This window comes from Pangasianodon hypophthalmus, chromosome 25 (assembly GCF_027358585.1).
Source record: "Pangasianodon hypophthalmus isolate fPanHyp1 chromosome 25, fPanHyp1.pri, whole genome shotgun sequence".
Lineage (NCBI taxonomy): Eukaryota > Metazoa > Chordata > Actinopteri > Siluriformes > Pangasiidae > Pangasianodon > Pangasianodon hypophthalmus.
Genome location: NC_069734.1, coordinates 3,403,606 through 3,414,562, shown reverse-complemented (window position 1 = coordinate 3,414,562; position 10,957 = coordinate 3,403,606).

Sequence of the window (10,957 nt, the reverse complement as noted above, 5' to 3'; positions counted from 1 at the left end):
TTTAGCAGGAAAAAAGTGCCAATTTCATACTTTTGAAAACTAATAGATTTTCCATGAACAACAGAAATGTAAATTCAAAGAAAAAAATTAAAAAATATTTTTTAACAACTTAATCAAAAGCAAAAATGTGAACAATTTGTCAAACCTCTGGCTTTTGAATATATATTCCATTAATGAAATAAAAATGATCATTTTAGCACAGAAAAAAACAACAACAATTAAACAAAAAATAATAATGTGGTCATTTTAACTAAAAACAAAACTTTTAGGTAAAAATTTCAGACCTTGTGATCATTTTAAGTAAGGGTAAAATTAATTTTAACTATAAAAGAAGGAGTGGCATTTCCAACCTTCTGATAACTTCAGAGATTTTTGTTTGGATTTAACAGTGAGTAAGAACAAAACAGACTCCTTTTGTTTTTCCTCGGTTGGCGCGTCCCACCTCATCTCAGCTCGTGTTCTGCTGACGATTACCGAGACAAACATGCTGGTGTGTCATAAACCTTCCTCCTGAAAAACAAATGAATAATCAGGCTCAGGTCCATGTGTATGAGTGGATCTGCTAAACGCTCTCTGAACGTGTAGCCGCGCCGATTGCATTACAAATCATTAGGATCATGTGATCTCATCTCTACTAAGCTTAAAAGAGACGTATGTTTGCAAAATCGTCGCTTATCGGTCGTAGCCGAGGTGTTTCAATACACGCGAATATCAAGTGGAAAGATTTTTCAGCACTGAACATACATATACGTATGTATATTGATTTAATTGTGATTAAAAAAAGCCGTAATCGCTACAGTTTCCCAAGGGGTGGAAAGAGCGTGGAAAAATTATATTTAATTGAAAATATGAGTATCGTGTCAAAATTGTACTCAATTAAAGGCAGTAGTTGGTCAAAAATATACTTACGTTAAAAAATGTCCACACTTAAATGCATTCAACTGATTATGATTATTTTTATCTTTCAGTATGGTACTGCAAATTTATGAGAATTATTCCAACATTTTATACGACTTTATTTTATCCAAAAAAATCCAAGTAGTTTTTGTTTGAATTCATATTTATTTTTCAAAATATCAAGCTGAATTTACATTACGCAAATGTATTTTAAAAATGGTAATGTTAAAATACACAGAAATGCGAATTGGTAGCCACGTGATATTAATTTTTTAAAAATTTAATTTTGGCAGCACTGTCTATGAAAGTCCTAGTTATAATGAAGAAGAAGAAGAAGAAGAAGAAGAAGAAGAAAACATACAGTTACTAACGGATGTCTACACACCTTTGGTGCTTGGCCCCCTAATGAGCATATTCATGTCATGTTATAACAAGGTATTACAAACATTGTTATAATATTCATGAAAATGTATTGCACTTTATAGCTATCTGTATTACGCATTAGGAATTGCTAGCAACTGTTAGTTATAAGTAGTGTTCATGAGACATTATAACACTTAGCACCTTTCTATAGTCCATCACCAGAACTGTCTGAGGGACAATTTATATATATTGGCAATATAATGTGTTATAAACACTGCTTATAATGCATTCTGTGCCAATTTACAGCATTATAAACATTGCTATACATTATAACGGCTTTTCCTAAACAATTATATCAATGTCTATAATGCCTTATGAAAGCATTATAACAGGTTATAAATGTATTCATGGGTCATTATACTCATAGAAAGTGTTTTTTTTTTTTTTTTTCATGCCTTGATAGAGAGGAGTACTGATTAAAATGATACTTAAAATAATACTTATAATTGTAAGTTAGGAAGAAATCATTTTGGTGTGTGCTGTTGTGGGAAAATAATCAATGACCAGGTGGTGTAATGAATCAGAGATAGTGTTACCACCCTAAAGTTCATTATTTTACAATAATATCACAAAATGTGAAGTGTTTTACGCCTCTTATACTACAGCAATTTGCCTACAATTACAATGTTTCATTTATTAAAGAAGGACATTGTACTTCTTATCCATTTATTGTTGTGGAATGTTTCCTCACTGACCTCTCTTATTTTCTCTCTCTCAAGTAAATAAGACAGAAAAACACAGCTTGTCATGTTAATGATAAAGTGTAAAGCTTTACTGCTGACTTTTACAAAGCGCTGACACTGGAGACTCCTTCCTCAAATTGCAAATAAATGTCTCCTAACAGAAAACTGCACCATATCAGTGATTACCTTTTTTCTTTGTTAAATCACAGGTTTTTTGTTGTTTGTTTGTTTGTTTGTTTGTTTGTTTGTTTTAGGCTTAGATTTTGTGGAGTGTCCACCAAACAATTCTCTATATGGTTACTATAGAAACGATAACAATAAACCTGTGATTTGTAGCTGCACCTACAGTCTGAGCTGCTGTTATAGAAAATGAATCAACACCTTCTAACCAGTCAGAATCAAGGATTCCATGAGAACCACAAGAACAGCTGACTAAACAGCTGATTAAAAGTGATTTCTACGGGAAATAAGAGGAACTTTAAAAACCTGAATTGATCATTTTGTTTGATTTCTAAACTTAAATTCATAAATAAATAATATATGAATTCTAACTCCACCCCTAACCCCTGACTTTAACCTTTTCAACCTTTCATATAAATGAAATTGTCCAAATTCTTACGTTGACTTTGGTCGCTATAATTCTCTGAAGGTTCGCATTGGGCGCCTCGCTGCGAATGTTCTACCAGACCCGACCTCCAACAGAGCGCTGTGGAATTCTGGTTCTCAAACCATTCCCAGCATTTGAAAGACAAGTGGGAACAATCCCGAAATGCTGCGGTTTGTGTCAGCAAGGATGACCAGAACCTAAAACATCTTGCAAGAATAATAGTCGTTAAAGGGCTTGAGGGAAAAAAAAACGAATGAAAAAGTGCTTCGGATGGCTTTTGTTAGGACACTGTGAATTCCATACTTGATGCCGAGCCAAGGTGGTGAGAGAGGGTTGGTACTGAGCCCTGTCCTGTCACTCTCTTTCTCACTCTCTCTCTCTCTCTCTCTCTCTCTCACACACACACACACACACACACACACACACACTTGTGTCAATGTTCACAAACACACTCACACAGGAGGTAGGGAAAGGTCCGGGGTCTGTGTCGCTGCATGGTTGTGGTCAGTGGAGAGGCGTGGGTGTTTGTGAGGTTTGGCTAGGACACACACACACACACATACACGTATAAACACACATGTACACTTACACTGCCCCCTGAGGTGAGGGCAAGCTGTGAAACCCCAGTACCCACAAAAATTCCCTGAACTCAAGAAATCCACACATGCCAGATTTCAACAGTTTTCAGGATAAGCTAATAAGTGAGAAAAAAAAATTATTTTCATTTTTTGTCCATAATTCCTCTATTCCTCTATATAACCTTCACCCCACACTCTCTCATTTTCTCAGTTTTTTCACTTTCTTGCCCTCTTTCTTTCCTTCAGAAAGGGCATGATAGAAAAAGAGAGAAAGAAAGAAAGAGAGAGAGAGAGAGAGAGAGAGAGAGGCATTTTTGCCAAGAGCTGAAACAATGGCTAAGCAATCCAGAACCTCCCTGGCTTAAAACAATACCATCAATCAAAGGCAACAGAAAGAACATACAAACACACAAATTTATGAAGAGGAGTTGCACAGATTCTTTAACTCTTCGCTCCCTCAAATCTCGAACTGGACCAAGATGGTCTGGTTGGCATACTGAACCCATTACAGAGAGCAGAACTCAGCTTGAGCAAAAAAAGCAAACTTCACAATCTGCATGCTTAGTAAAACAAACGTGTGCACTATATATCATGACAACTATTGTTCAGAAAAGTATTAAAAGGATTGGTATATTATATAACCTATACATAATATCAGGAGTGGCTCGTGATCATGGGATGAGATTTGAGTGATCTAATTATTTACAGAGGTGTAGCTACGAGACAGACGAGGCAGGAACTTGCTCGAGTTTTGAGATGGACCCTGAAGTCCATGAAAATATCTAATCTCAAAGAGCAGAACTCCCCAAAACCTCGGATGGGTAATGTACAACGCTATACCAGGAGCTCTCTCTTAACAGCGCCCTGTTTTGCTAGCATGTGGAAGCGAATGTACCTGTCTGGAAGCCAGGGAAAAAAAAGAGAAAACATGACATAGAGGAAAAAAGGAAGCAGTATTATGTGGTGGAGATAATCTAATACCAAAGTAATTACGGACGACAATAAGCTGTAGGCTGAGCCATAAAGTAATGTAATGCTAGCCCAGCGTCATATTAGCACTAGGTTTGGTGCACGTAATGTTATTTATTTAGCTAGCGATCTCAGTAGAATTTGTCATTTTTCTCAAATTGGTTTAATACGTTTATAAATTTAAACTATATACAGAGTATAATATAAAGTCAACACTTTACTGTAGGAGTTCTGTTGTAGCATGTGATCTAGCGATGGTTCATCTGATTGAGAAGCTTGATCTAAATCATCTTAAAGTTTACTGTGGTTCATCTCGTCTTTAACAAACTCTGCCCTGAGGTCACAGAGCTGGTCCAAGCACACACACACACACACACACACACACACACACACACACACACACAGAGGCCAAGCAACCCCCTATCAGTGTTCAATAGCAGTAAATATTATCAGTCCTGAGTAAACACCCAGTTTGGCCCCGTAGGCATTTCTGCTGTGTGTTTTTCAAATCAAGAGCTATGACTCCAGCAGCCATCTTAACATTTTTAAGGGTCATTCTTAGAAGAGCAAAAAAAAAAGAAACTAGATTTTTTTTCTTCCTACAGACCACCACCCTGTGCAAACACGATGTGTGTTTGTGTGTAAAAAAGATAGGCTGGGTGACAAGAGGGCAAAGTGCTAGATCAGAGATGAAACCACACACACACACACACACACATGCACACGCACACACATACACGCGCACACACATACACGCCCAATGCCATATTCAGCACAAGTGATTGATTATAAGGATAAGAGACGTCTACCTTCTGTACTACTTTGTATCTTTGTGTACTGATGAAGAGAGATTAGATTTCAGCAAACATTATTAAACTTGACATGAAGGAATGCACTGAAGCATGAATTATGCATGAGCACACATGCATAATACACATTGTAGCATTATACCTACTCTAGGTCAGTTGTTTGCCAAATTTTATGCATCAATCTTGCACTGATTTGTTTTAAGTTCTGGCTAAAGGGATTTCTGTGGGTTTTTTTAATACACAGAACTCATAAACTTTTCTAAGTAATTATGAATGTCAAGTGGACAAGTGTAACGCAATGACACTATCTGTATCTGTATTTGTATCTGTTTAGTGCTACAAATATCTGCACCTGTATCTGTATTCGAATTTATGGTGCAATCCAGTGTACAAGTTCCAAGTCGTTTTTTCCCCCTAAGTGCATTTCCTCAACCTCAGCTACATCACAAGTTCATAATTGCTATAGATTTAATCTCATTCACTTTATTATAATTTTGTTTGTATTATTGGCCTGTAATATTTTTCTAATAATTTAATTGGGTTTTTCCCGAAAATGAACACAAACTAGCAGCCTAATTTAATTTTAAACCACTGTGACCCTGACCAGGCAGTCACTAAGGATGAATGAATGCGTGCCATAAATGCATTGCTCATGTTAATAAACATGGTCTTTCTCTTTCTTCCAAGCTTCATATCTAACTGCTTGCTCCCGCCTGCATGATAGTGAAAACTTCCCACTTGTGTGACTTTTTGTTGCATCCTGATGCACACCTCGAGATGCCGAGTGAACTTCTCTGGCAAGCTTTCTTATGATTCGGCGTTCAGGTAAAATGATATTTAAAAGTTTTATCGAAGAATAAAAGGTACTTCAATGCAAAAAAGAAGGATCTTGTGTGAAAATTAAAAGGAATTATAACAAGTGAGAACATGTTCTTTGGGATTTCATATGAATAAGAAAAGCTATGACTTAAAATAATCCGATTGTAGTTACTTTAACAATTTATAAGTGTTCATGCGTTTAAAATTTTTGCAAATGTACAATTCTGAGATGCTGCTGCATAAAATTATGGCCTCATATCTTTTTCTACATCTTTTAATTCTGTGCATCTTTCAGGCATTATTTGTCAGTTTTAAATTTAACCTTAATTATTTGTTTTTTGTTTTTTTTTTATTAATGTGGAAATTCAATTATGAGGCAATGTCACTTAAAGAACTAAGGCCTCAGGTCTTTCCCTTTAGTTTTATATTTAACTCCTCTGGTTAAAGAGACGTCTTTTCTTTTCTTTTTTTTTTTTTAAACTTTATGATGATCCGACCAAATGGCACTCGACAGAATGAGCCTGTCATTGGCTGAAGGTCAGGACTCATGCTGATAAGCACATTACAATCCAATCAACACACAAAAAAGAGGCCAAGGTTCAATCAGGGCCTCGACTGAACATCATCTCACAAACGTCTTTATCAAAGCCATATTGATAAATCTCTCTCCATTCAAAGAGAAAAAAAAGGAGTTTGCTATCCTTCCATGATAAATTTTATCAATTACATCATCATGTGGAATTTACGACACTAATAGGGTGCGGCTCTCTGTAGGATTCAGTGCTTTTAAACGTGCAGAAATTCAGTTCGGGGTGAAACTCCCTGTTTTAAAATCTTATTCATCTTTATTTAAATCCTGCGTCTTAATCTTGACATAACCATGTTATAAACATGTCATGGAAGATATCATATAATCTCATGATTTGCCATAACAGTTTATGTCCAGTGATATGAGTATCAAGTTACTAATATTGATAACTGTCATCATTTTTGATATTTGCCATGACATACTGTACATGCACCAAAGCATCTTAATATCAGATAATATCCTGAATCTTGATTGTCTTTATCTCATTCTTTTTTTCCCCTTCTATTTCCTTTGTTCAATATTACCACTTACATATCCCATACTGAAAACACTAGTAGTACTCTAGTTAGTACATATGTTATGACAACTGTCATAACCCCCTTATGATGCTACCATAGACTTAGTAAGAGCAAAAATGAACTAAAAATTTGATAAAACTTCAGAGTTCAGAGTACAAAACACTTATTTTCTCACTTTGCTCGACCCTGTGTCATAAGAAAACAGGGGCTTTGTGATATAACATTTTATGAACACTACACTACTTCATAATGCTTCATAAAGGTATAATTATAATGATGTGTATAATGTCTTAGGAATGCATTATAACACGATATGAATGTTGATTGTAGATATGACTGACAAAGAAAGTGTTACGAAAACATTGCAAAATATCATTTTTGAATATCTTTTTTTATGAAGTTTAGGACTGTTGAATGATGAAGTTAATTTTGGAGATTTTTTTAAAATATATGTGTATATATTTATTATATTTATTATATTTATATATATAGAATAGAATTTATGTAGAAAGTTAGTAAAGCTATACCAGAGATATGGTGTGCTGCACTGAAAATGGTAAATAGTCTAGAAACTGTCTAGAGAAATCAATATAATGGTTTCTATTAACTTATAATAAAGGTCTCAAGTGAGTGGAGGTGATTTATATCTTATATTTTCCTAAGATTTAGCTGTAAGCCTTAAATCGACTGTCTATACGTGCACATGAAAGCGTTAAAACTTGTCTTTTCCTCCATCTTTCCTGTAAGCTGGGGCCCAAGAAGTGAAGATCTTTGCACAGCTTGATGCTATCAATTTAGAACCCGAGAGGTCATGAAGGTTAATTTTGAAACATTCATGGTTGAGTATTTTCTTGCATCCACAAACCGCACAAATGGTGGCAGCCGCCAGTTTGATGCTGTTGGTCCTATTCATAAAAGAGAGTGAACCATGTAAGGGTTCTGGGCTTCGGCGTTTTATAGCACCCAGAATTCCCCTAGTCAAATGGGGCATGGGTCTATGGGCCTATGTCGTTCTCTCTCTCTCTCTCTCTCTCTCATACTCTCTCTTCTCTTCTGCCTCTCAGTCTTCCCTGCTGGGTTGGGAACGCCAAGAATCCAGCCTCAAAATCACCAGGAACCAGTGTGTTTTCCACGAGGCGTACCATCCAGAGGTTTACACCCATATTAAAAATGCTTGGGCCCCAAAACTCTGCACCTTTAAAAGAATGTGGTTGGAAAATCAGGCACCCGTGGTTGTTAGGTGTGATTATGCATGAGAAGGCACTGACACCTCCAAGGGGGCAAAATGGATTATACACAAAAAAAGGGTGAGGAAAGATCAGTGCAAAGAAGTTATACAAGGTTCTACAAGGTTCTCCAACCCCTGAGATGCACCCCATGCCTGCCAGAAGCAATGAAACGGCCAACTTTAAGAGCTGCCCCGCTTTGAAACGCTCTCGGTCTAACTTCTAGCATATGCGAAATCCGAGAAGCTTCTCAGGATCCTAAGGGATATGCCTGGAATATTCTGTGTTGGACTCATGCCTGGTGTTATGTACTGTAAATGTCAGAATCGACAACTATAATCATCAGTGACGAGCTCAAAAACACTTTTCAGCTGGGGTTTATATTCTACTCAACTGCACACATTGCAGCAGGGATCGTAAAAACAAGTGACAAGTGACTTTGAAGGAGTTTGCGTTTTCGTTCAAAATGTATTTAAGAAGCATATAATGCAATCATATCAATCAAAAACTGTTAACACCCAGAATTATAGTCCATCTCATGTTTCAACAGTGTTGAAGTAAAAGGAATTAAGCTAGTATAATAAAATACAGCAGCTACTGGATCACTAAACAACCCTCTTAGATAAAGACAAATTTTGTTCCTGATGCAAAAAACATGCTTATACATGTTATAAAGTAACACTTTAATCAAACCCAGCATCATGTAACTGACATAGCTATGTTATAAACGTCCCATGACTAGTCATATACAAGTATTAGTGGTCATTGTCATGCAAGCTGCTATAATGGTTGATAGTCGCCACGACAGCTTATGTAAGGAAATAAAACAATGAAACACGCCTCCATGTTGTCTTGTTATTTTCATCTGTACTCTGATTGGTCGGTATGTGGTGATGGTAACAGCTAATTCGCAGGAACTTGTATGGCTGATGCTCCACATAATCTAAGCGACTCCAGTGTCAGAGCTTTGTAGCAATCACCAGGGTTTGGTGTTTCTCAGTTACATCAAGAGAAAGAAAAAAAGAGAGAGGCTGGTGAGGGAACAGCTTTTTTTTATAGCTTTCTATGTTTCTGCCGGTGTTGGCATTGAAATTGGGAAACTTTTTGATTAATTTCTGTGCTTACATTTTCATCTACAGCTTCTAAAGGTTATCATTACTACTTAATGGCCACTAACACCTTAAATGGTTCAAAAGCCCCGCCCCCACTTTAGTATGCAATTGGTTCAAGTAAACGTTACTTCTTTTTTACTAGTTTTGTGAGCGCTTGCAAAATAATATTAAATATAAGAAAGTAAAATATACACTTTGGGTTTTAGCTGCATATTTACATGAATTGATTTAGTATAGAACTTAAATAAGAAGCAGTTAAGTAATTCTAATAATTTTCATTTTCGTGTGAAATTCACAGATTTGTTTTTGTCATATTTACTGAACCACTGAATGGTTTTTTTTTTCAGTGGGTACAGGTGGTTTTAATAACTGCTTTCTGTTCATCCAGACCACATTATAACACTTCTCAAGTTGCAGCAGACAGAGAAAAGAAATTTGTATAATTAAACACAATACGTCTATTTTGCTCATGGAGCTACTGGATCACTAGCATCCGGTGAGTAAACTACAGCCATGGAGATGGCCTCTCTTAGATAAATACAAATTCATTTCTGATGCAAACAGCCTGTTTAGTGTGACAGGCTCTGACCTCGGTCCAAACCAGACAAAGTTTCTCTGACCACAAAAATTCTTATCGTTGGGTTTTAGCACGAAGGGGATGTGGAGGTTTTCATGCTAAGCCCTTGATCCCGAAGACCCACCACATAGGCAAAATACACAAATACATAAACACATTCTGCTGCCCAAAATCCAAACCACATGCCAATCTGATGTAAAAAAAAAAAAGTGTAACTCGTGTCCAAACCAGTTGTGAACGCTGTCGTTTCTGAGAAGCAATCTTTCAAACATGAAAGATCAGGAACATGTAGAAAACGCACTATGGAGAATCGTCTGTTCAATAGAGAAACGATGTTGAAGAGATATGAAGCAACGAAAAAATTTTTGGTTTTGCTTCTGAGTTTTGAGAGGTGTGATACACCACTATAATTGCTAATCTCGCACATGACTGAGACAAGCAGTCAGACGTTAGAGACAGCCCTCATAGCCAGGAAAGCATTAGCCCTTATTCATGCCAGATCTTTGCCAAACCACCATCACACACCTATGCACACAAAAAACCCACAATAAAGACTTACACTCTCCACTTTACATACTTTTTTCAAAAACAATTATTTTCACATGGACCTTGAGAAAAAATCAAAGGGCTGGAAGGGTGTTACTTTCTTGTGAATAAGATAAGATGTTTCAAGCTGTGAACAGGATAAGATGAAAAATAAAAAACAACTTTGATTTTGAGCCAGAGGCAAGTAGTAAAAGCAGCAAGGTGTTTAACCTTCTGACTTCCTTAGAATTATACGGTCACAGATCATTTCATTTTAGCATGAAAAATGAAACAATGCAGCAAAAAAAAGACTGATAAAGTTCTCAACTCCATGAACAGTGCCAAAAAAAGAAGAAAAACACAAAAGTCTTGTGATGGCTAGTAGAAAAACTACTAACATTGAATTTTTTTTTTTTAACTGAAACACTTCACACTGAAACGCTTTGACACAAAAATCGCTTACATTGTTTAATATAATAAATTTAATAAAGTGTAAAGTATAAATATAGTGAAATCAAACCTAAAAAAGAGAAAAAAAGTTTCTTTATATGAAAAAACTTCTTCCAAAAATACATTTCTTTTCCAAATCCAAACCTTTGCCATTTGTTACAGGATCAGTGCCATC